Source organism: Thermobia domestica, chromosome 3 (genome assembly GCF_964235325.1).
Source record: "Thermobia domestica chromosome 3, izTheDome1.hap1.1, whole genome shotgun sequence".
NCBI classification, from domain to species: domain Eukaryota; kingdom Metazoa; phylum Arthropoda; class Insecta; order Zygentoma; family Lepismatidae; genus Thermobia; species Thermobia domestica.
Genome location: NC_137456.1, coordinates 200,267,509 through 200,293,980, shown reverse-complemented (window position 1 = coordinate 200,293,980; position 26,472 = coordinate 200,267,509).

The window sequence follows — 26,472 nt, the reverse complement described above, 5'->3', positions numbered from 1 at the left end:
GGTACGGCGTCCGCGCATTCTCCTTCACTTTTACCCCTGAGGCCAATAGGCTAATAAAATGTATTTGATACTCCTATTCGACTATATTGTTATTCAAATATCACTATCCTGTGTGGCCACCTTCAAATTGAATAATCACATTTGGGAACGGTTTGCCAGGCGTGCAAAATTCAATGAAGAACGACGTGATATTCATAATTAAACTTGTGATGATCTATATTGTTGTTCTTCCCAGGCCCGTATCCCTGGGGGTCGAGGGGGCCGGGCTCCCCCTAAATTTTTACTGCTCCTCTAAAATTTTCACGATAAGCTTGCAAATGAACAATAATATGGTGATGAACTATAATATGGTTGGATCGGCCCCCCTAACTTCTACCGCTCCCCCGCATTTTTGTACTGACTACTGACCTGGATCTTCCCCTTCTGTAGCTAGGTCCAAACAGTTCGAGCAGCACCAGACAGGCTTGCCCTGTCGCGGTACTCCGAATCCTGTCGGCCTATGCTTATGCATCGCAGAATACGGTGTTCTAATACATCGCTAGCCATGTGCTTATTTTTCTGTAATTGGAATGTCAATTATGGGGAAATATTGGTCAAACTCCAGGAAATATTTTAAGATATTCAACGAGAAAATAGACGAAAAAATTTAAAGAAGAAAAAATGATTAGCGGGAATGTGCGCTCAAAGTTGTGAACTAGGTGACTTTTATTCTCGAGAAAACCGCTGTTTCAAAACATCACCTCTAGCCGATTGTTTGTTTTTTGGTCACATTTCTCGCGAAATAACGTAAAATATTGTCTGAAGTTTGGACACTATTTTCAAACAATCGCCATTGAAATCCGTTGAAAATTTTAAAAAATGGCTAGCGATGAAATATTGAAACACCGTCTTCCACAATGGATACCATCATGTCCATGGGTTTTCTCGGGGTACTCCTGTTTCCTCCCTTCTTCTCATTCCATCAATTCTTCCATCACCATTCACTTGCCTTAGTCATTGTCTTCCTTAGCCTAAAGGGTATAATCATCGGATGTTAAACTGAAACATTTCATTTTTTTCACAATGCACAGAGGCCGGCTGGGTTGAGTGTCGCATTGAAGTTCCCTTATCTTGCAAAATGCGTACGTTTTGACCTCACCATTCCGTCGAGTACCCAAGAAAACACCTCAGTACCAAAAGTGAAGCGTGTATCTTAAAAAATGGTTTCTTCAAACTTTTTTTCAAAATCTGTTCAATTTTGAAATTTTAACGTCCATAATTCGAACAAGCTTGCGATCGAGGATTTCTCCGGTTGCCTAATTATTTCATATGTAAAAAGGAGTCGACTGAGCATAGTTACAAAATGAAGTCAGAGTAACACCCTACGACTTCCCTAGTAAGTGGAATTAATTACTATTTTCCACTAACGGTTTCAGACATTAACGGGTATGTATGAAAGCTCAAAAACATATGTAAATTATTTTCAAGAAGATATAATATTTTACCTAAGCAAAATGAGTTTCAGAAAAAATAAAGAAAGAAAGAAAGAAAAGAAAAGAAGAAAAAGAAAGAACACATATTACATATTTAACGTTCAAAATGTTCGTCAAAGTAAACTATCTTCGTATTACACGTGTGTATAATATTTACGTGGAAACAAACAGTTAAAAATTGGAAAGCGTTTAGCTGTTTCTTCGAATTATTCTCGCTTTCTCTTCGCTTCCCGTGGCTCTTCGATCTTTTACTTTGAGTTGGATTCTTCTTTTTTGTGTATGATTCCTTCCGTTTCCCCATTTTCCACTTTTATTATTTGTAATAGTTTTGTCACAGTTCACAGGTTCCGCTTCTGGACTTCAAACGCTAACAAGGAATTGCCCCACTACTGTGACTGCAACGGTACACATGTAACTTTGGCAACGAAGCATTATGGCGTCCTGCGTAAGCATGAGATTCAGCCACTAAAACTATTTCCGTAAACATAAAATAATATTTGGATAAATTGTAAAACATAACACGAAAAACGGTAATATAATATTCATGTTCCGTAATGAGACAACTACTTGTAAAATAATTTATGCTTGTAAGTAAAAATTTCGTAAAACTGAGCACAGGAGTAGCAAAATCTAACAGCAAGCGCCATCTTGCGTACTCATCTTAAAACTGACGAAGTTTTCCTCTTATATTTTACTTTTTTAGCTAACAGAATACATAAGCACAGAAAATAGTATCTCATGTTGTAGCTGACGCATAACTCTATTTTATAATGTAATACTTATAATATGTGCCATTTCTTTACGCGTTGGTTAAGGCAATAACCTAATGCTTACACTGACTTCCGGGTGGTGATCCACCTTAAATGGAAAGAATATTAATTCCGAAACTGAAACAAAATGTTAAAAGAAGTTTGAACTCCCATGTCCTGTAAACTCAAAGAGATGCATGACAAATTAAAGTAAATGGTGATGGGTAGATCAAATCTTAAAGTGGAAAAGGAAAAAGACCCCTCTATAAAACAAGTTAAAAAGAACTGCATATAGTGATAATATCGGCAAAAGCTTTATGGACGATAGAACAAAATAATCCAGTGGACTGTATGAAATCGTGGGACGAAAACTGAGAGATTACATTGTAATATAGTAAAAACAACAAAAATTTTTAAAAATTAGATACTATAAAACTTATCAGAAAGACTTAAAATTTATGTTTAAATGTATGTCCTCCTCCTCCTCATCATCATCATTGTTGTTATTTGTTTCCATACTATCATAAAGTCGTTGAAAGGAATATTTTCAGATAGTATTATTTATTTGAAGTATCAAACGAGAACATGGACTACCAGACAAATCAAAACACAGAAACGAAGAGTTTACTGACGTTACTGTTACCAAACCCTACGTATGTGATAGAAACTATTTTCTCGTGCAGAGACTCCAGATGATGGAAGAATTAAGAATTGCAGCAATCTTTTACACGTGCACCAAATATATACTTTTGTTTCAACACGTTCATTCAGAACATTTCTATTTTATTCTTAACACAAATATTACATGAAAACTAGGTAGTCTGTTGCAAGAACGTTCTACACTATACTAACGTAAAATAATTAATATAAAATGAAATAGCAAATAAGACATGTTGGAATTACGTTGGGGGCTCACTTCACTCAAAAAATGCAACGATCACACTACATGGAGTCAAATGTTGCTTAAAAGTACCTGCTGATACTAAGTCCTGTTTCCGTACCAACTGTATTCGCACTACATACTTGCCTGCGTGGCCACGATATTAATGCATCGCACTACAAGTAAGCATGAGTCATTAATAACCAATGACAGGGCCCTGACTTCTACTCCGCGAGGTGATCGAAGTGCGGTTCATACATAGGATTCTTCAGAAGAATAAGTGGGAAAACTATCGTCAAATTTAAAAAAAAAAAAAAAACACGGCGTAAATAGCAAGAAATGCAAGTATCTTGTAAAAATAAGAAAGTAGGAAGTCATCCTTCTTTATTTTTATTTTTCCAAGCTACTTCCAAATATAGTGCTTACTCCTCTGGAAAAAATTGTCTTGAAAGAGCTGTCTCGTCTGGAGAAGTGAATCGGTTTCCATTGAAAGAGTCATGTCTTGTTTTGAATATTGTCACTATAATTGTCTCGTCTTGTCTTGTGGACTATAGTAATATCTTTATAAGTATGCTACCAAATGAATAGCCTACAAACGACACTGCTCATTAGGAAAGAACAACTTGTATCCAGTACTTGCTTACACACTGAGAAAAAAAATGTAGGTGGCATACTTAAAAACGTAGGTTACATTCGTAATTCCTGTAGTTTCCGGACTTAACGTACAACCGTATACAACATCCTGCAGCAAACGTATAGCTGAAAAAGTATGTATTATACGTACTGTCTGCATAAGTGCAATGACGTCATTCGTGCGACGTCATCTGCAGTAACAAGTATATACGGAGGTAATATCTAGCTTTGTGACGTCAGGATTGTATGTAGCATGTGGGTTAATAATGACGACACTCACTGACTATCAGAACGGAGCATAATTTCAAGAAGTATGCAATATACGTTCTGTACGTGTGTTTCTTGCGTTCAACCCCGAGACAGCATCTATATTGTACTTGTGCCCCGTACGTACGACTAGATACAATATGCGTCATGTACGTATGTATTACACAGATTTTCCTTATGTCGCACACAGCTTGTCCCGATACAGCATACAGAATATCCGTATGCACCATACAGAGTGCACATATGCAGCTTACAGACTGTCTGCATGCAGCATATAGATTATACGTATGTCGCGTACAGGCTGGCCATATGTAATGTATGGATTGGATGTATGTAGCTTATAGATTGTCCATATGAAATATACGGATTTTACCTGTATCGCATACGTATTGCCTTGTTGTAATATATGGATTGGACATATTCAGGATCTAGATTGTACGTATAGTGCACCATTATTGAAGTGCTGCAACATACTGAGAAATGCATGATACATTCTTACTGTAATGTTGTCACATATTGTTTTTCTCTGTATGGAAACAAAAATAGCTTAAAATATGGGTGATCTCCTTGTGCCAATAATAATAAAATTAAAACTACTACACTTTTCAATCTTAGTTTGGAGCAGTGAAACTGTCCAGAGAAATGTATTTACCTGCAGGGTCTAAGTTTGGACTTCCTGCTAATTCTTTGGAAAGCTGCAAAGCCAAGGTTAAAAAGTGGCACAAGCGTTAATTTTAAAATTATTGGCACAAAGGAGGTTAACCATATGTTAAACTATTTTAGTTTTCATACAGAGTAAATCAATATGTGACAATATTACTGTAAGAATTTATCATACCTTTTGCAATAACTTAGTTGCAGCACTTCAATAATAATGCAAAATGCACAGCCATGTACAATCCTATGTTCAAACTCAAACAAGACTTACGTACAGTCATTTATTAAGCCGTTATCATCCATTGCTTGTACAGTCACGAAATTAAATATTCTTCAGTTGACAAAATTTGTTTTCCTAAAAACTCAACAATAAATTAACCTATTAGAGTACCGACTTTGGCAGGTTGTCAAGTTATAACTATTCGAAGAATAACAACAAAAAGATCCAAATTAATTCATTTGTTCCCGAGCTATTGGCAAAAGAAAATTTGTCAACTGCCAAATACTTTCTTTTCCGTGTGTACTATATAAAGTCGACTTTACCTCATTCTTTTCCTTAATAATATCCTCTTCCAAAATGCAGAAGTTGTTACTACAAGAGGCGTGAATAGGATTTTCCAGAAATAACTTCTCTGCACATTTTAATTAACAGATAAGTTATTTTTTAAATGACGGTATAATTAAAAACATGGTGTCAGCTGAAAACGTGTTCCCTCACAAGATGATTCCTACACAGTACTCGCCATTAAAAATGCTACTTCAAGGAGACAGGGTAGCTACGCCAAAGTTCCCAAGCCGATATCTAATCGTAAGTGTCGAATATGCTTAACCCTTAACATACCAAGCGGGGTACTCTAGGGACCCCAGAGAGTGATATTTAGTGATACTGCCGCAATCATAAGAATCAATTTATTCTCAATTTTTATATGTATCCTGCAACCCTTTGATATATTAATTACATGATTAGATCAACGATTCGTTTCTTTAAAAAATACAAAAAATAAAAACACACTTGAAAATGTAAAAACTCCATTGTTAAACCTGTGTTTCAGATTTACAAACACAAAAGTATAAAATTGTATGAAGAACTGAATAGTGCTCAAATATATATAATATCTGATGTCAACAATGTTCATTTAACTTAAGTATGCTTCTAGACATCCAAAATATTATAGTTGGAGTAACCCTCTGCAATAATGTTGAGAAATTAAAATAATACTTGGGGTCTCCAGAAGACTCCAGCTTGGTAAACAACTTTGACGACTTAGGCTTGGTACCTTAAGGGTCAAACTTACCGCTGTATTCGCTGTGTGACAACGTGGTGACAAAGGAGCAGAACTGACCCAACATTGACAACCAGAACGACTGTAACACAGCGAGACATCGAGAGGATGTTCTCTTCTGGTATGGTAAGCCATGCGTCTTACGATCCAACGCCACAGCTCATCAACTGTAGCTGGCGGAGTTCACAGGTATGAGAAGCTGTGCAGCCATCGACCAAACATATTTATCCTTCCCTGCTCTACACATTCTGCAAATTTGGACTTTCCTGGATGTATCCTCCTTGGTTCAACATTTTAAGTAACGAGCAGTGTAATAGTCTCATACATTATTTAAAGAAAGAGCGATGATTCTCAGAACTACTCGAAAGTTTCTAGTTTACAATTTTATATGATATATATATATATATATATATATATATATATATATATATATATATATATATATATATATATATATATAGATATACAATAATTTAAAACGGTTATATCAAAGTTTGCAATTCAGAGCACAAAAAGAAGTATAGCTCTCGGAACACTGATTATAGTCAGATAATACTACTAGTAAACTCAACCACACTCAGTACCGTTAGTTGCTTGGTATTGTCTATGAGGCAAAGATCATCGTATCTCATTGCGGGTAGATTTTTGTATTTGTTTAACGCTAAAAATTGTTTGTCGCTAATCGAACCCAGTAACATATATATACCGACAGGACGTACGTTAGTCACAAGGTGACATGAGTGAAACACTAAATTATTCGATTGACACTTGCGGCCTTGTCAACACTAGAGAAAGGTACAGTGATTAAATAAATACGAAACATAGTTCATACAAAATATAGCGATGTATGAAGTCTCCTTTTCATACGATTTGGATAAAGGATACATCTATAGAGAGCAACATAAATGATTTCTCTGGATAATTTGGATTAGTCCAGAATTCGAACAAAAATAATTTTGAAATTCGTTGTTAAGTCCAACATTTTTTCTTTCTTTCTTCGGATTCTCAATAAATTTGACTACTGAAAAGCTGAGTTACAGATTTTATGTTAAAACATGTTCACTATACCATTGCCTTATTCACAGAACAATACATTAGTTATTAATGTATGTCTGAAATAATAGTGCTTCGTGCAGATTTACTTTATCCAATCGGAATTGCACAATGATAAAAAAAATGTGGCAAGGTATAATGTTCTTATTTACAGAGAAAAAGAGTTGAAACGACTTAACGCTAACAAACATTTTCTTTAAACAGACATACATTTATTCTAATTTATGGAAGAAAGAAATAATTTGTGGAGCAGTATATTTATTAAGGTTACATATTCGTACAAAAGAATGTAAATATAATCGGGTCTGTCTTCAGAAAGGACGTGCTTTTAGCCACAAATTACACTGCTTCTTTTCGCTGTCTTTCATGCAGAATCCTGGTTTTGTTTTGATGCATGAAATACCTGAAACAAAAATCCAAAAAATATTTAAAATGTTACATTTTAAAATATTTAACATTTTTTAAATTAAATGGACAAAATCTGTTCGGTCAGGTATGTACTTTTGGGTTTCTGGTAGAAAAACGATTAATTAAAAAAAAAGTGTTTATTGATGCTGAACAACTCGAAATGTATTACTATGCAAAAGTAAGTGGGTACCCAATGGCGTTCGAGGTACCATGGGGTACCTAATGTCTGCATTTATAGATATGTGGAAATATATGTCTCTAAAATGTAAAGAACTGATATCTGTTTAGTACAGAAAACCGCAACTCGGTAAGCCTTATGGATACCGAGGTATGGGAAAATAAACAACAACACCATAGAAGTGTGAGGTTTGCGTACTAGATTGTGCAGTTTCGAAAACGTAATTACTGAGGGCTAACAACAACCTTAAAAGTAATTTCAATTCAATACACTACACACACGTCCTTATGGGGGTTTTCGGGTACTATGGCATTCACAGACCTCCCATTTCTAAACATTCTAAAATATATCTTAATAAACTTATAAAGAACGTTACAGGTGTGTGTTTACCGAAACCGCAAGTCGGTACGTTTAGCAGTTACCGAAATATGGTGAAATAAATAGGAACACCATAGGTATGTGGGGCTTCCATACTTGACAGTACAGTTTAGAAAATTAATGAAAATATGACTAACGGCTATCAAGATATTGTCAAATAAAGGGAGGACCCACACAGTTATGGGGTTTTGGTGTTAGGTGGTAAAATTTCCGAAACCGGTCATGAAGTCTGAATAAGCACCAGTAGCAATTTCATCCTAAAGTAACTGAGTATTTCCATGGGGTTTTAGAACATCATGGGTCTAAAAAGATTAAGTTTTAAAAGCTTTGGAAAATATAATTTGACATTTGTAAAGAGTGTTAGAAAAGAGAATAGAGTTAGCCAAAACTTCCAGCCAGTACATCTTACAGCTAGAGAGACACCGTGAAATAAAAGAGTATTAGATTTTGAAATTTCATAAAACCACTTTTGATCTTAATAAAAGTTAAATAAGATGGTACTTATATGGGTGAAGTGAGTACCTCACACTCGTCAGGGCAATTCCGATCGAAAGATTAATTCAGCTCGAAGTTTTCTTCGGGTAAATCCAAGCGTGATAATTCCTAGCGTACAAAAAGAATGAAAATTCTTTGTCAATATCTAATATAGCAACCGAGATATAAGTAATTATGTATTTTATGAAGTCGTAAAAATGGAGACCCACATGGATTTCTACTGTTGAGTCTTTGCTGTAAGAAGAAGAAATTTCAGAAAACTACCGTATATACCTTAATAGACAATTAAATGGATGCAGGCACGGTGGCTTAGTGGTAGAGTGCGTACCTTTGGTGTATTGGGTCCCTGGTTCGATCCGCGGCCAAGTCAGTTTGTAGTTGACATCGTATTCGTGGGTATTCTCGGGGTACTCCCGTTTCCTCCCACCTTTGCACTCCATCAATTCTATTATCAACATTCATTTGCCTTAATTTCATTTTAAAATTAAATGGGCAGTTAAGTGTGATCGTATCTCTGTGGATTAAGAGAATACTCCAGTGTAGTTTCTGCAAAACATACTAGGTAAACACCCCACCACGAAGTTACTGTGTCCTCACTGATTTAATTGTCTATTAAGGTATATACAGTAAGTTTTTGAATTTCTTTCTTATAGCAAAGACCCAGAAGTACAAATCCTTAAAGATATCTATTTATACGTCATAAAATATATGACTCGTTAAATTTTGTTTATTATATTAGATATTCACAGGGAATTTTCACTCTTTTACACAGCTCGATGAACCTTTGGAACTGCCTCAAGAAAACCTAGAACTAATCTTTCCATCGAAATTGTAATGAGGTACTCACTTAACCCATAGAAGTACCATCTTATTTAATTTTGTTGGGACCAATAATTTTTCCGAAGTTTCAACATCTCATACTCTTTTATTTCACGGTGTTTCTCTATATGTTAGATGTACTGGCTGGAAGTTTAGGTAAACATATTTATACTTACATATTTCTAATACTCTTTACAAATGTCAAGTTATATTTTCAAAAGCTTTTAAAATTTAATCTTAGTAGACTGTAAGATGTTCTAACACCCCATGGAAATATCTAATTACTTGAAAATGGAATTGCTACTGGTGCTTATTAACTTTCCATGACCGGTTTCGGAAATTTTATCATCTAACACGAAAATCCCATACCTGTATTGGTCCTCCCTTTATTTGACAATATCTTGATAGCCGTTAGTCATATTTTAATTCATTTTCCAAATTGTACCTTCAAGTATGCAAGCCCCAGGCCCATAGCCAGCCCAAAAATGTACGGGGGCTCGGCTGAAGTTAGGGGGGCCCGATCCAACCATATGATAGTTCATCACCATATTATAGTTCTTTTGCAAGCCTACTCTAAAACTTTTAGGGGGCCAGCAAAAATTTAGGGGGGGCGGCCCCCCTAGACCCCCCTGGATACGGGCCTGGCAAGCCCCACATACATATCGTGTCGCTCTTTATTTTCCCATATCTCGGTATCCGTAAGGCTTACCGAGTTGCAGTTTTCAGTAAACAAATATCAGTTCTTTACATTTTAGACATGCATTTCCATATATCTAAAATGCAGAAATTAGGTACCGCATTGGAACCCCATTGGAGTACCCACTTACTTTTGCATAGCAGGGTAAAAATGCCAGTGGTTCTCACTTTAAGGTTGAAAACATACTATTTTGTCTCTTCTCTCAGCATCGTGAATCTGTCGGAGCTGTACCATAGTTGGAAAGACTCACTGATTCTTCCTATAATGACCATGTAGTCAGAATTCAAAAAGGAGTAGCCGTTGAAGGAAAAACAATATTTTAAAATCCTTGCACCAGTAGTCGTCACCTTAAAATCAAAATGTTCCAGTAGTAGTCAGAATTTTCTACCAGTGTTCGTCACTCAAATAACTTGACATAATTTATTCAGAAACGCACTGTTTATCAGTTTAAAATTAAGAATAGAGTATAAAGTACTAATCTTAATAACTGTGCATCACTTTTGGCACTCAAGAAAGAAAATAAGAACGTTTTTACATACTTTTTAAAGCAATTTTAGTAAGAAAAATGTTAACTGAATTCAAAAGTTAACTGTATATTATTTTAACGTTAAGAGTACAATATTAAATACTATGTTTAATAACTATAGTGGCTTTAAGCACTCAAGAATGAAAATAAACATGTTTGTATATACATTTTTAAAACAATTTGAGAAACAAAATAAGTTAACCGAATTCAAAACTTAATTATACATCACCTTAAGATTAAGAATGGACTATAAAATACTGAGGTTAATAATAATGCATTACTGACGAATGAAAACAAAAATGTTTTTAACTATCTATATTGTATTTACATGTTGTTATTTCTCATTAACATGCTTTTTTATAACGCACGATATGGGCTAAGGGTGCGCACGAGAAATGATTTGAGACTGTCACCTCTCGCAAAGATGTCGTGAAAGTTGTCTCCTCTCGAAAACTGTATCTGTTTCTATTGGAAGAGCTATGTCTCGTCTCGAATTTCGTAACAAAAATTCTGTCTAGTCTCGTGCCGTGCGCAACCCTAATCAGGCCATAGACAAAAACTTCATTTCGGAGGGGTTTCGATAGGGCTTTGTGATATCCAAATTTTGAAATAGATAATCGATATTGACATACTATTGAAACTTGTTCGAAATATCAAAAAATACAGCAATATCAAAATATAAGCAATATCAAAAATCGAAAATATAGAAATATGATAAAGATCAAAAACATCGATATATCGGTCAAAAATTTCGATATCGATAGTTTGATATTTGAAAATATTAATCGTTCGATCGAAATATCGCACATCCCTTGGCTCCAACTGTTACCATCTTAAAAAAGAATGTGAAAATTGCTAACTACCTAGGTAATCTGTAAGTACCTTAAGACTTAGCACTTCAGGGTTAACTTCGCACAAAATACGAAAAAAGTTACAGTCTTCCGTCGGTAAACCCATGAACTGTAAAGAGAAAGTTTCAACTGCCACCGTAAGATAGAACATCTAACTGGATTTTGGCTATAATGTTGGCGGTTAACATCAGTTCTAATTACCTGAAGGGTTTGTTGTTGTAGAGGTATGGAAAGCACTCACTGTAAATGCAGACAAAATTTGGAAGATATCACCTACAAGAATTTCCGTCAAAGTTAAGTCGGTTTCGTAGAATCCTACTGTGTATGATGAGACTTGCAAGCAATAGTTGAAACTGAAGTGTGAAACATTGTAAAGTCATAGAAAAAATAACACTGGGAGAAGGCTGTTTTAAGCCTCAAATCGTGGTTACTTTGCACCGGGTCAACGTAACCCCTTAAATGGGAAATTCTTACTACTGGCACCTCGTGCCGTCTAACTTTAGGAAAATTTCCTCTTTTGGTAGACGTCGAAATTCATTTCTTGTTGGAAAATAAATTACGAACAGCGGCGGATTCAGAAAAATAGTTTGCGAGGGACTTCACACAGAACTACTTCGTTTATTTAGAAATCACTAGACTTCTTGAAGGGCTTGACGGGCATACGCATAGGAATGACTAAATTAGATTTTTAAAAAAAGACATCCTGTAATTTGGGTGGGCTTCAGCCTGAAAGCCCCAAATCCCGTAAATCTTCCACTGATTACGGTTGAGATGATATTCTTGGATATAAAGAGCAACCAAGGCAAATCAGTTCACGGAGATTTTTCCTGTTTTTCAGTTGCCATTTTTGTGGGTCATGCTAAACTATCAGAATGTGGCTCCTATTTCGGTACCAGAAAATACATAATTTTCTTTACAAATATCGATAATTCATACTAAGTACTGATACCGGTACCATAATTCCAACATCAATATTTGTAGACTGCATGCAGTTTTGTGTAAAAAGTGAAATGTATAAATACAGGAGAGAAAACATTGCAGACAAACATTATGTTAGTATGTTGAACATACTTTTTTGTATGTGGTGCAAAATATCTTCATCTATGGGGTTACTTTGCACCAAAGTTTATATGAAATGAAATCTTTGAGTTTTACGTTCCACGCTTTTGCCGGGTATGCTAAAGGAGACGGTGGTGATGAGTAATGAATGAAATGGTGGAATGAAGAAAGTGGGAGGAAACGGGACAACCCCGAGAAAACCCACGCACACGGTGTTTGTCCACCACAAAGTTCACTTGCCAAAGACTGGGATCGAACCCGGGACCCCAAGCACCAGAGGTGAACGCTCTACCACTGAGCCACCGCGGCCCCTCATATAGAGTACAAGTAACAATATGTTGTAAAAAAAAAAAAAATGGCCCGTCTGGAGGTCATGTAAGCTAAACACCAATACAATTGTTACAGATTTATTTACTAGCACTGTTTAATTATCTACGGTGCTGAACATCGCAACACCAATATCATTATGTCACATCCTTTCAAAACTATGCTAACTGCAAAGTAGACCTGCTTTGCTTCGTAATGTCCAAATAGTTGATTACTGTGCTCGAATGCAGGCAAGTATCATACAAATTTATGATGTTGAAGGCGTTATTTTTCACATCTATGGAGAAAAGACATGAAAACGAAAAATAAAAAGAAATCTTTGTTTTACGTCCTACGGTTATGCTATGTATGCTGACAGTTACAAATGAGTATTGAAAATTGATGATCTTGGAATACGATTTGGTGGAATAATGAGGGGGGAAAATAGACATTGATTAAATATAAAATTGAAAAGAAATAAGGGCCTGACGCTCAAATATTTATCTATCTGGCAGCCATCTTGATCCCTCTAAAATATCATGAAGTACTTGATTGATTCTAAACCCAATAATAGTAATAGTAATTATAACAATAAACACAGAATATACCTAGATATAATTTACGCACCTTGAAGTCTAGAAATTAATAATTGCAATCCTCAGCATTCCAATAGAACTTTGGTTTCTCCAAATGAAGATTCGGACATCGGTTTTCTTCTCAAGCAATAATGGGGTACAATAATCAGTTGCAGTCCAAAGCCAAGTCACTAAGCATGAATATAAAAGATTTTGTGTTAAATATTTCAATGTAAATTTCATGAAATAGAATTCATTAGTTAGTTACATACAAACTCTTACGCATGTAAGTCAGAATCTACTTGTAATAACTTCTAAATTTAAACAAAATTATACTACAGTTATAGGGACATCAAACATATATTCCATAAGATATATAGGGTGTCTCAAAAGTCCCCTGACATAAAGTAACTCGGTTATTATCAGAGTTACAACAAAATGTAATTGGGAGACCGTCTCCAAATATGATGTTTCCAATGTAAGTTGAAGGAATTTTCGAAATCGGATGAGTCGTTTGGCTGTACTCTCTTTATGCGTCCAATGTTAAATGAAAATGCAACGTTGCCATTTACCTGGACCCACAACATAAGTGAATGAAGTTACTGTCTTTTACGCTAACATGTCGATGGCCCATTTCAAACAGTAACTTCATTCACATATGTTGTGGGTCCAGGTAAATGGTAACATTGTATTTTCATTCCACATTGGGCGCATAAAGAGTACAGCCCAAACGGCTCCTCCGATTTAAAAAGTGTTCACTTTAGATTGAAAACAACATATTTAGAAATGGTTTTTCCTCTTACATTTTGTTGTAACTCTGATAACAGAGTTACCCTGTGTCAGGGGACTTTCGAAACACCCTGTATACATCATACGAAGTTCCTTTCTAAATTCTACACGGGTGTAGTTTAATTGAATGTGAGATGGATGAAACATTAGGCCGTTTGGGAATACTCACACAGATGGCCGCCATTTTGGATTAAATTTGTTTGTTATAAATTGGTGGGTAATGTGATATATATATGTCCACGGGCTAGAATTTTCTCAGTATGTCCTATATGCAATCAGATTCCATGGACCTTAATTTGGTGAAAAGTTATTGCCAATTGAACGTTGTATTTACCTCTTTCTTCTAGATGTAGAACCATACCGTTAGCACGTGAGGAATGTATCGAAATATTCAAACTGTGGGGCGGGAGGAGTGCCTGTGCAGTGGTTACCGATTGCAAACAGAATCATCCACAATGTGACTGTGTTACATGTTGCAGTGTCACAGTAATTAACTAAATTTGAGGAGACGGGCACATTCGTGGACATACGTCGTAGCGGACGATCGTAGACAGCTACAGATGAAGCAACGCCTACGGCAGTGCTGACTTCCTTCTCGATGTGGCCCCAAAGGAGCACACGTCATTTATTAATGCAATGTGGGTTGAGTCATAGGGTCTGCGCGTGTATAAGTGCATCCGTACAAGGTGCAAATGAAGCAACATCTCCACGAGAACGATCTTGATCGCCAAGTGCAGTTTTGTGACCGAGTTATCGAGTAATTATGGTTAAACTCTAACATTTTTATGCAAATACTCTTTTCAGATGAAGCTGACCTCTACGTAAATGGGAAGGTTAATAGGCAGAACATGCACAATTGGTCACCTGACAATCCCGCGTGCAAGACCCCTCCAACATGACCAGCGCAAAGAAAATTAATTATGGTGTTGGCAGACAAATGAGGAATACGTCTAATCAGTCACTTTTTCATTCCATAAAATTAACTGCGGAATAATACCTCACGCTCGTACAGGGATTGATATTGCGAGCTGCGATGCCCGAGGATGGTACATTCTCGCAGTTTTTTCAACACCATGGCACTTTCTTCATTATGGATTCGTGGTGCGTCACTACTTGAACAATTCCCTAGAACATGGATTGATCGACGAGAGGCAGTTGAATGGCTGCCCGATCACCGGACCTAACGGTGTTCAATTTCTAGCTTTGTGGACATGTTAAGCCTATGGTTTGTGCAGTAAATATTCATAATTTTTATCATCTAGAACAAAGTATCGCCATCGTCTGTGCACGAATTTGACCCTATATCCTACTTTGTGTCCACATTAATTGGAAGAAGCTTCTGCAAATGTTTATTGCTCAGTAGGAACATGTGGAACATATACTATAACCAGGGGTAAAAGTGGACCTGAAAAGGTGGGGGAACGGTAGGTAGCGGCATTACTCCACGCCGTTCCTCCTGCCTATCTTTGCCCATTGTACCATTTTAGACGCCGTACATGTTTTTCGAGATGAGGAACTGCGTCCCCCGTGTTCCCCCTCGCTTTTACCCCTAACTATAACAGGGAAATGTGTTCGAAGTGGGAACAATCAGAGGCGGTGCGTTTTATTACGATTTTGACTCGACATACCGGCTATCTAAATGTTCAAATGCAGTGAAGTGTGAAGCCTACAAGATTGCATTTCTATTTACATAATGTCTGAAAACCACTTGAAAGCTTCTTTAGTTACGGAGAAAAAATGGAGAGACTGATCCATCCATCGTGAACAACTTTCTGAAAAAAAATAAATAAAAATAGCCCCTTACCTTGTATCAGAGAATTATACACGAAAGTGTTCAAAAACCGACTTTTAATATTAACAATTTCCAGCGGGAAAACTCCTGGACCACACACTCGAATGAGGGGTATTTCAAACTCCCGTAAGATCCGCCCCCACTGCAATCCCCTAAATCCGCCCATGCTCAAAACACGACGCTTATAAGACTTCAGACAAGACGACACATACCAACATACGAAAGAAACAATTCAATATGGCACATCAAAATATAAACTAATGAACTTCTTTGAAAACACCTCATTTTACAAACAAAAGGTAGAAAAAGGTAAAAAATGTCAGTATTGTCAACTTAGAAGTTACTTCTACACAAGAAATAAAATCTTTGTCAATACGTATAAAAATGGATTTATTAAAGGTATTTATTTGATCACTAAAAAAACAGAAACGGTATGTCTCTATCACTGAAAAAAAAAAACCAGAAGGGTATGACATACCACTACATATAGTCTCACTTGGTTCACTGCCAATAACATTTCACCAGAATAAGTTACATGATATCTGATTGCATATTTGACATCCTCAGAACATTTTAGTGCATGGCCATGTATCACACTATCCACTTATCATCCGTATTACAATTTCGAATCTAAGATGGCGACCGTCCGCGTGATGTAATCCGAAAGTATCCCTCTGGGCCTAATGTGTATCACTTATCTCGCATTCAATGAAACTACATCCCTGTAGTTTTCAGAAAGGATGACAAGGGACTTCTGATGCACCCTGTATATAATACTTGTATCAATAATGAAGTTGGAAATATGTGATCTAGTTCGTTGTTTCCAATTTAACCTAATGTCTTGCTGAAAAGGGAATATTTGTTGAAATCTGAGTTTTACGTGCGACGGGTATAACGGCTAGGCTAAAGGAGACGCTGATGATGATATAATGAATGAAATGGTGGAATGAAGAAAGTGGGAGGAAACAGGAGAACCCCGAGAAAACCCACTCACACGGTGTTTGTCCACCACAAAGTGTACTTGGCGCGAGCTGGGATCAAACCAAAGACCCCAAACACCAGAGGTGAACGCTCTACCACTGAGACATCGAGGCCCGACAGGAATATTTGTTGAAGTCTACTGTCTTCTTCAGTACCAAAGTTACACAAAAATGAGCCTATGGTTTTGATGGAATTCGAACCAACATTATATGTATACTCTCTCAGCGAGAATCAAAGAGTACATAGAGCACATATGCGCGCGCATTGTATGTTACTTATATAGCTCACAGAGCTATGGGCGAGCAAGCAAGGCACGTGCCCCGGGCGCGTGGTTGGAGGGGCTACTAAAAGAGAGGTTATATATTAGTACTTTTCCGTTTTGGTGTTTAATACTTTTCATCAGAGTGCGAAATCATGAAATCAAAGTGGGGGAGACTGAAGGACTGAAGAGAGCGAGAGAGAGGAAAAAACAAAAAAAGCTGCGCAGTTTCACACTTCAAAGAATTGTAGTGAAATGAGAAGGTCAGAATTCAAGATGACATTCGGATGCTTGGCACGAAGAAAAACATTGCAAGCAATTTTGAAAAAAAAAAAAAAAACTTAAATAATGTGATATATTTTGTAGGCTTTGGATATGTATGTTTTAGTTGGCATCAACAATTATTGGTGTGTTTTGTCACAATTGACAGTTAAACGAGAGACTAGGCTAACTGATAATTTTAACTTTCTGAAAGAAAAGGAAACAAATGAAAACAGCACGTTACAAAGGATACGTCTGATATTCATAGTTTGGCTTAGTATACAACAGGGGTGGATCCAGGATGGACTACTGGGGGGCGGTGGGTTGTAATGCCACTACTTACAAGTTATAGCTACTTTTAAGAGATTCAACTCTGGGTGGGTTTTATTTTATATTAAAATACACAAAGTTTCCTCTTCTTGGGGGCGATAGACCCTCCCTGAATCCGCCCCTGACTCAGGACAAGCCACACCGACAAGTGGTTGAGGCAAAGGTCAATTAATGACATTGGTATGCTGTTCCGTCAAAATCTCAATCTTGACCTGGACGTAGGTTAGCCTGGTCTCTCACTGAACCCCTCAATTGAATGTTTAATATGTAAATTAGGCACTCCTACATCACAAACAGTAAATATAACCTACCTTATTCTACGTTTTTAAATGCATTTCTACAACTGATTGTAACTTTAAAGGTTCTCGTGAAGATTAGCTGGCGGAGGTTACCTAACATAGCCATGAGTTATCAAATTAACAGTTGTGCATCGTGGGTGATGATAATGATCCTGAGGTTAGATGTTAAATTGGACTCGAGAGCGGAACAAGGGCTGATCTTATTCGTGTCTCAGACGGGGCATGGAATGGAACGAATATGAACATAAGGTTGCTGTAATAGTTTTCCACAGGGTTTGTAAGATTTTCGAAACACTTGGCATTTTTTTTATCAAGACGACATTTTTTTTTAAAAAAAAATCAAGACTTGGCAATTTCAAGTTTCATCCCCCTCCCAATCTTGTAATGCTCGCTACGCCGCTGTAAGCAATACATATTTTCGACAATATTCGTTGTTCATCTGTTTCCGCTGGGTTACAACGTGGTGAGCTGCATATGGGACTTTTAATAGTGTTATTATAATGAGAAAGAATTGCAAATTATGATAATGTTCCTAAAAGAGGGAAATTGAAAGAGAAATTAAATTAAAAATAAATAAGGGAGAGAAAAGTAATTACTTGAAAATAAAAATAAAGTCTTTGAGTTTAATGTCCCACGATTATGCTGTTAGGCTAAGGGAGACGGTGATTGAAGCAAGTTAATGATTATGGAATATTTGGTGGAATGAGAAAGTGGGAGGAAACCAAGTCCCCGAGAAAACCTACAATCACGTATATGAAAATGAAGTAAAACATACACTGGCCTATGCTTTCTTTGTCTAGCAGAGTCATAGTTTGGAATCGCAAATGTGTTTTGAATCCTTGTATTTAGAGATTGAGAGTGTAAGTAACGAAATCACTTAATACATCCATTAAGATTTCGGAAAGCGAAATCTAAATTTAGGTAAGCTAACTCCATGTACTAACTGCTTGCATGCGCTTCGTACATTGTTCGAAGGGTCACGAAGCAAATCACCTCATTTAGTCTACACATACCTAGTACTAGTGTTAATTACCTGCTTCGTTTGGGTTCGATCATTCTAAACTATTTTACTGGTAGCATATATTCGTTCGTTTAGCCAGGATTTCGTAATGGTAGGGGGGTGCGTGACTTGAAATACTGTGGTTACAACACCAGGGGATCGATCAATCTAAACTATTTTACTGGCAACATATCCATATTGATTTGTTAGGACAATAAAATGAGGATATGTTAGTAAGTATTTTAATTAAAGAATTATAAAGAAATCTTGCGTAAAAGAATAGAAAAAAGTATTAACAAAGACATAGTCTTCCGAGGTCATTCGAACTCGGTTCTTCTCGTCTTCTTTCTATTTCTCTTATCTTAGTTTAATGCCGTCAAGGATAGCAACGAGATCTCTTTCGGGAGTAAAGACATCCTATAAAATGGATTAGTGTTGCCGCGAAATTCAAAATGGTTCATATTATTGGTAATTCTGGGCATTGCTTAAGTTCTAACTGACAGGCTATCTGAAAGAACCGGTTTATCGATCGTCATTTTAGTCCATAGGGTTACTGGCGCAAATCCCGGGGGATGAGGACATGTCCCCTCCAATCTTAGAACTGGGGGGGGACTTTCCCCTCAATAATCCGATTTGAAATGCGTTTTTTGGGGAGAAATGTGATGATTTGTGTCCGATTGCCACAAAGGAAAGTAAGATGAAATGATGTCCCCACCCCAGAATAAGCCTTCAATCTGCCCGCCTCACAATTTTGAAGACAACTCTGCTCCCCTGATCCTCCGCAGCATTGTTTTTCAACTTCATAAATATTTTGAACATCCTTAAAAAAATTATGAGAACTGTCTTACGCGTCCCTCCCAATGTTGAAGGCAGATTTGCGCCGCTGCATAGGGTTAACATGGAGCTAGATGGAATTCGGAATGTTCCGTTACAATAATATCCAATTTCAACTTGATCCCCCCCTCCCCGTTTCCTCTACACAAAGCTCCTCGTAAGAAAGAGTAACCAAACGCTTATTGTAGCTTTGTATTTTTGAGGCTGATTCATCTGTTTCATCTTTCCTTAATATTTTTCATTTCTGGATCCGAAGGGGGTCTGGACCCACCCCTTGGCTACGTGCCTGCTTCCCGTAAAAAGCTTCATTCGAACCCTGAATCAAACAACTCCATCTGTAAAGCAGTGCTGAGTTGATTTTAATATCCTTTTCTGCAACGAGGCATGAGACGTGGACTTACTGATTAACATGGACTCCGAACCACTCCCGCCGGGAATCTAACGCGGGTCTCCCACACTAAAGGCGCGTACGCTAACCGCTTAGCCATGAAGGAGCTCATCTCTAAAGCAGTGTAAGCAACAACAACAACAACAAAAAAGAAACACACACATACATACATACATACATACAGTGGCTCTCAAAATTGATCGTACACCCTACTAATTTCTAAAAATGAACGCGTAAATTAATTACTTGTCACAAAGTCTACATGATTGCAGTTACTGAGGTGGAACTGATGTTTATGAGATCCATTTGTATGAGTATTGCACCTTCTTGTCCTCCGTGTCTATAGTTATTGGTGGATTCTCCAGATCGATGTACAAAAGACAGTCACAAAATTGATCGTACACTTTACATTTAGCTCGTGCTGAAGGGGAAGGGGTGGAAACAAACAAAGCTGAAGGAGTGAGTTCCTGTACTAGCAGGTTATCCACGTCCTTCTACATATTTGAGGTGAGTGCAACACGAAGAAAGTGCAGTACAATGGCACCAAAAAGTGAAACTACACATTCTAAACGTAAATTAATTACTAAACTAGCCATGGAGGGCAAATATTTAAGAACTATAGCAAAAGTAACGGGAAGAACACATTCAACCATCCAGGCAGTTATCAACAGATTCAAGTACGAGGGCAGGATAAGAAGTAAAGTTGGTTGAGGAAGAAAATCTATACTGAGTGAAAGAGACGAGCGAAGAATCATTTTAAAAATAGAAAAAAACTCGTAAAAGTGTACCTAAACTGACAACAGAAGTGGTATCATCCATTGGGAGACCCCTTTCCATAGAAACAGTGAGAAGACTTTAAGAAAAGTTGGATTCAATGGCCGAGTTGCTAGGGAGAAGCCCTATATTAACAAGACGAATCAACGCAAAAGGCTTCAATTTGCTCTGGAACATAAGCAATGCTCCGAAGACTTTTGGAATAGCTTAATATTTAGTGATGAGAGCAAATTTAACCTGTATGGATCCGATGGACACAAAATTATTTGACGAAACCTAATACAGAATTTAAGAAGGAACACACTAGACCAACAGTAAAACATGGAGGAGGATCAGTCATGGTTTGGTGCTGCATGGCTGCTTCTGGCGTAGAAAATCTACACTTTATATAGGAAATAATGGACAAATTTGCATATCTCAACATATTGAAGACGAACTTGAAGTATAGTGTAGAAAATTTAGAACTTGGACAGTTCTACAGATTTCAGCAGGACAACGACCCCAAGCATACCGCTCATATTGTGCGCTCATGGCTATTGTACAATACACCAAAGACTCTTGCAACCCCTCCTCAATCACCAGATCTCAATCTCATAGAAAATCTATAGTGGGAATAACAGAAGAATGTGCAGCAGCGCCAACCGAATAACCTGACAGAACTGAAGACGTTCCTGAAAGAAGGGTGGCACAAGATTACACCTAATATTACAAAAAAAATTGGTACAATCAATGCTAAACAGACTTACCGAGGTAATAAGAACAAACGGGTTCGCAACTCGCTACTGAACGTTCCAAATTTGTAAATGGACAAGGTGTACGAATAATTTTGTGACTCTTAAGTTTGTGTATGAAAGTGTTTTGTTTCTACGTTCAAGGTCTGATTTTGTGTAAAGGAATGAAATAAATTTATTTTGTTTATAAGATCCCTTCACATAATATATTTCAGTTTCTTGTAATATAAACTATGTAAAACAGGTTATTTCTATGCATTTGTCTCAAAGCGCCAAGTGTACGACTAATTTTGTGAGCCACTGTACATATACTAGAAGTTTGCGCAATTGGGGATCAAAACATTCTCAATGAAGTATGAGAAATAGTAAACGTCAATCAAAGTGGGCTTCTGCTTATTCTTTACTTCGTTAATACTTAATTCCTTCTAGAAATAGTGAAACAATACTATGAAGTTACAGTACTTAAACATAATCGAAAGAATAAGACAAGGAAACAGAGTAATTTCCGACTGATTAAACTAGTCATATATACTATACCTAACTGTTACATTGTATTTCTTACCATATTACGAAAGCGATATAACTTTTTTTTACCAGCGATAGAAGCTGGACGCAATCCAATACTGCAATTTAGACGCTGTAACGAAAGCTGCTAGTCAAACGCCTGACACTCCTAACTCTTCAAGCTGTGTAGTAGCTGTTTCAAGCGGCCTGCAACTTATGTCCTTGAAACTAAGTGCTAGTAACCAAATTAATGCCAAGGTACGATACAAACACCCCAACTTGCCACAATGACGTCAACACAAGGAAAAAAAGAAAAACATATAATTTTTGGTTCCAAAATTATGAAACAATAATAATAATGTTTTAATTCTCAGTAACTCAAACATTAGTTAACTAGAGAACATAACAAGCAAAACAAAACAAAACAAAAAGAACCTTAAAGGTGAGCTCTCCCTGACTGCTGTTTTTAAATTTCAGTGAGGCTGTAAAATATGTTTTGCTTTATTGTTAAAAAACAAAAAGAAAAAGAAAAATAAAGAAAGAAATGAAATAAATTTTGTTGCAAATATCCTAGTAAAAATAGGTTTTCTAGACACAAGTGGCTCCGCGTAGCGTAGTTGCTAACGCTCTCGCCTTCGGTACGAGCGGACCCAGGTTCGATTCCGGTAGGGGCACTCGGTCGAAAAAGTATCAAAAGCTTTTAAGTCCAGCCATCCTCAATGAGGCTTTCTTGGGTTTTCCTCATTTCACACCAGGCAAATGCCGGGTGGTACCCAACATATAGGTCCCAGGCCGTTTGCTTCCTTCCCTTTCCCCGGATAGTGTGCTCACCGAGGGACGTCATAACTCACATGTGACGGGCTAACAAGGTCATTGATGCCGAAAGCCCAGAAATCTAAATCATAAATCTTCACTACACAAGAAAATGTTCGCGCTGAAAACGGTTTCTTAGCAATTATGTTAAGCAGTCCTGTAGTAAATCTCTATCAAGTAATAAACCGTCACATATAAAAAGGAATGAATAAACACATAACATTCATTTTGCGTACATTGAAATGTAAAAAGTTACAAAACATTAATATTCAAAGATTTCTCAAAATTCAGATTAACCCATTCCTTTCTCCTCAACCATTAACGAGTTACAATAGTAAGAATTGTAGTCATAAATCACATTACTTTTTTAGTACTATATTAAAGCAAGTTATACTAAAGGAATATATAATTAATGGAATATTTAACTAAAGTGATAGTTTACTATTGCACTTACCCAGGCTTTTGTTTCCTTCCGCTCTTCTTTTCCGTTTGTAAACAACCTCGTTTATAAACCAACTCGCAAGCAAACGACTGTTGTTTCATGACGTCATCTATGGTGCAAGAAAGAGGTGTCTATAGGCGGTCAGGACCTCACACACAGATGGACGTATATAACATATAGCTGAAGTATTTAACATACGTATACGTATGTAAAATACAGAAGATTGTTAGATGTCAGACATCTTGCAGCGACATGATGTAATATCTAAGCGGGTAAAAGGCAATACCTGTGTAGCATATGGATGAAGTACGCTCCGTACAGATTTCCTTAGTAAACATAACGAATCCTTGTATTTGTACAATATACCGCTGTCCGGATAATGGATTTTTCTCAGTGCAGAGCTAGAGCAGAGCAAGAAGTATCAAAACTATGATTATAATTACGTAATGATGGTGTATAGTAGAAGTGAATATTACGCAACATTTTCGTGTTCCTCTGATTGTAATGTGACATTACAGTCAAGGTAATATAACTTTTCTTCTTCTGGGGAACCAATACTTTCCGAACAAATCGTGCATTGAAAATTTTAACATATAATTTTCGCTCTATGTATTAAATCCATTTGTTTTTCATTTGTAACAACAAGACGTGCCTTCATAACGACAGTCTGTTCAAAAATCTCGAAAACTTCAATTTGTGGAAAATGTGTAAATCACTTTGATTTTTTTTTCTTGGCTTACTCAAATGTGAGTTCAATCTCCACTATGAAAATCAGATACTGGATAAAGGTTATTTAACACTTGGAAGTAACAAACAAATGATTAAATTAATACTTCTCATCACCTGGGCTGGGTTAGGGCAACTCCCACTTGTGGAGTTGCCTGGGTCTAGGGCAGGGCAGTATGAGGGAACATGTGTCTCTTCGGGATCATTTCAGAATTGATTCTCAAGTAATAACATTCGGGTATGAATTACCTTTTCAATAACTATTCAAGTTTCTTTACCGAATTCCCGTCATTATCCAGTAATTCTTCATCTCTAGTTCCTTCTTTCTTTCTTCTTTTCCTTCTTTTCTCCTACCTTCTTCTTCTTCCTCGCTTTTCCTTTTCCTATTTGTAATAAAACTGAAAAGGGGTCGTGACTGGCAGTTGTCGCTATAGACCCGGTCATTAAATTCTTCTGATGTTTCTCTTCGGAAGTCCGATATAAATTACTCAATATTAAAACATACAATTAACCAAAACAAAATTCCGAAATTCTTTTTAATTTATATTTTTAGTTATTTTTCTAAATTATCCGATTGTAGTGCAAATTCTAGCGACTCCCCTTTCCCACTCACGACAACGATTTCTTTTTCTTCTTCAGTAACTGGCGACCGCGACTTAGGATAGTTACCGTAGAAACGGTTGCCTTCCACTGTAACGGATCTGGAATTATTTGTTGAGTATCAAAATTGAGATCTAACACATTTTGAGTTGGTCATAAGAATGTAAATGGTAGAAGGAATACAATAGTGAGTAAATGATTATAGAAGCTGGCTGTTCTATTGTTTCTGTTTTCTTATGTAAGAAGGGGAAAAGCAATAAGTACTAAATTTTACGAAGAAAACTCAATTTTAAACGTTGGAAGTTTGGTCAATAATGGAGTAAATGAGAGTTACCTACTTTATGAATAGTATTTGCTTTACAAATTTTGTCTTGTTAGATTATAAGTATTTAGTGTTGTATGTATATTTGTGTTCCATTTTGAAACTATGGCAACGAATAGTAAAACAGTCGGGACACAGAGTGGTACAGATGGGGAACGCGGGTTTTCTATGCCAAAAAATCGAGGCCAGATATACCTGGCGTACATATATGACCTCGAAGATAATGAAAAGAACGGGGATCACATCGGTGATTTTCCACATAATCTGAATAGTGACCAAACAGTAGTTGAGTTGATTTTTGTTTAGCGTCCCTTTGAGCAGCGAGGCTATATGAGACGTGGACCTACTGGAATCCGGACTAACATGGAATCCGAACCACATGAGCTCCCGCCGGAAACCAAACAGTAGCAAACCGAAATTAAGGAGTGCCATCTGGCAGGTTTGACTTTTTTTTTTTTTTTTTTTACAACGGGTGGTGCAAATGCAAAAGATTTTGTTAAGATTTTCTTATAATTTTAATTTATGTTTGTTTCTTATATTGCAAGTACACACAACTTGTAAGATGTAAATACAACTTAATTTTGAAGAGACTCGAAAATGGTGACGCCCTTTCCGTTGTTCTAGTAGCTAGCACGTGCGCCTTTCGTGCACGTAGTCACACGTTCGATTCCCAGTGGGAGTCTCTTACAAAATTTGGACGATTACTGTGTTTGAATTTCATCATAATCTTTGAGTCTACGTCTCATATAACCTCGATGCAGAAAGGGAATCCTAAACTTAAATAATTAACTAACTCGAAACCGATTAGAGTACAAAACTCAAGGTTTCGGAAGAAAACTAGCACAAAAATTTGGAATAGAAAAAGTATCAAGTATCCAGTTGGAGGGGGAGGGAAAGGATGGGAACACGGACATAAGACCATAAAACACATGATTGAAATGGCAGTCGGTGATGATTATAGAGGCCTAGAGCCTCGAAATTCCCTTTAGGGCATTTCCCGAGCGTGCTCAATCTGAGTTATCAGAATTCTCACAGTACTATATTCATCCATCGTTTATTCAGTCCCCCCGCACTGGAAAATCTGAAATCAACATTGTCTCCTATTGTCCTCAATATGAAATACATGTATTTTTGCAGTACTGCTTTTCACCTCTAGTGAATGAGATTCTTCCACGAGAAAATCTGTAATCAACACTCAGACACGTAGCCAAGGGGGGTCCGGACCCCCCCCTGCCTTCGAGACAAGAAATGAAAAAATTAAGGAAGGATAAAACAAAATGAAATGACAAAAAGAAGGATCAGCGTTAAAAATTAAAACGAAAACTACAGAAAGCTTTTGCT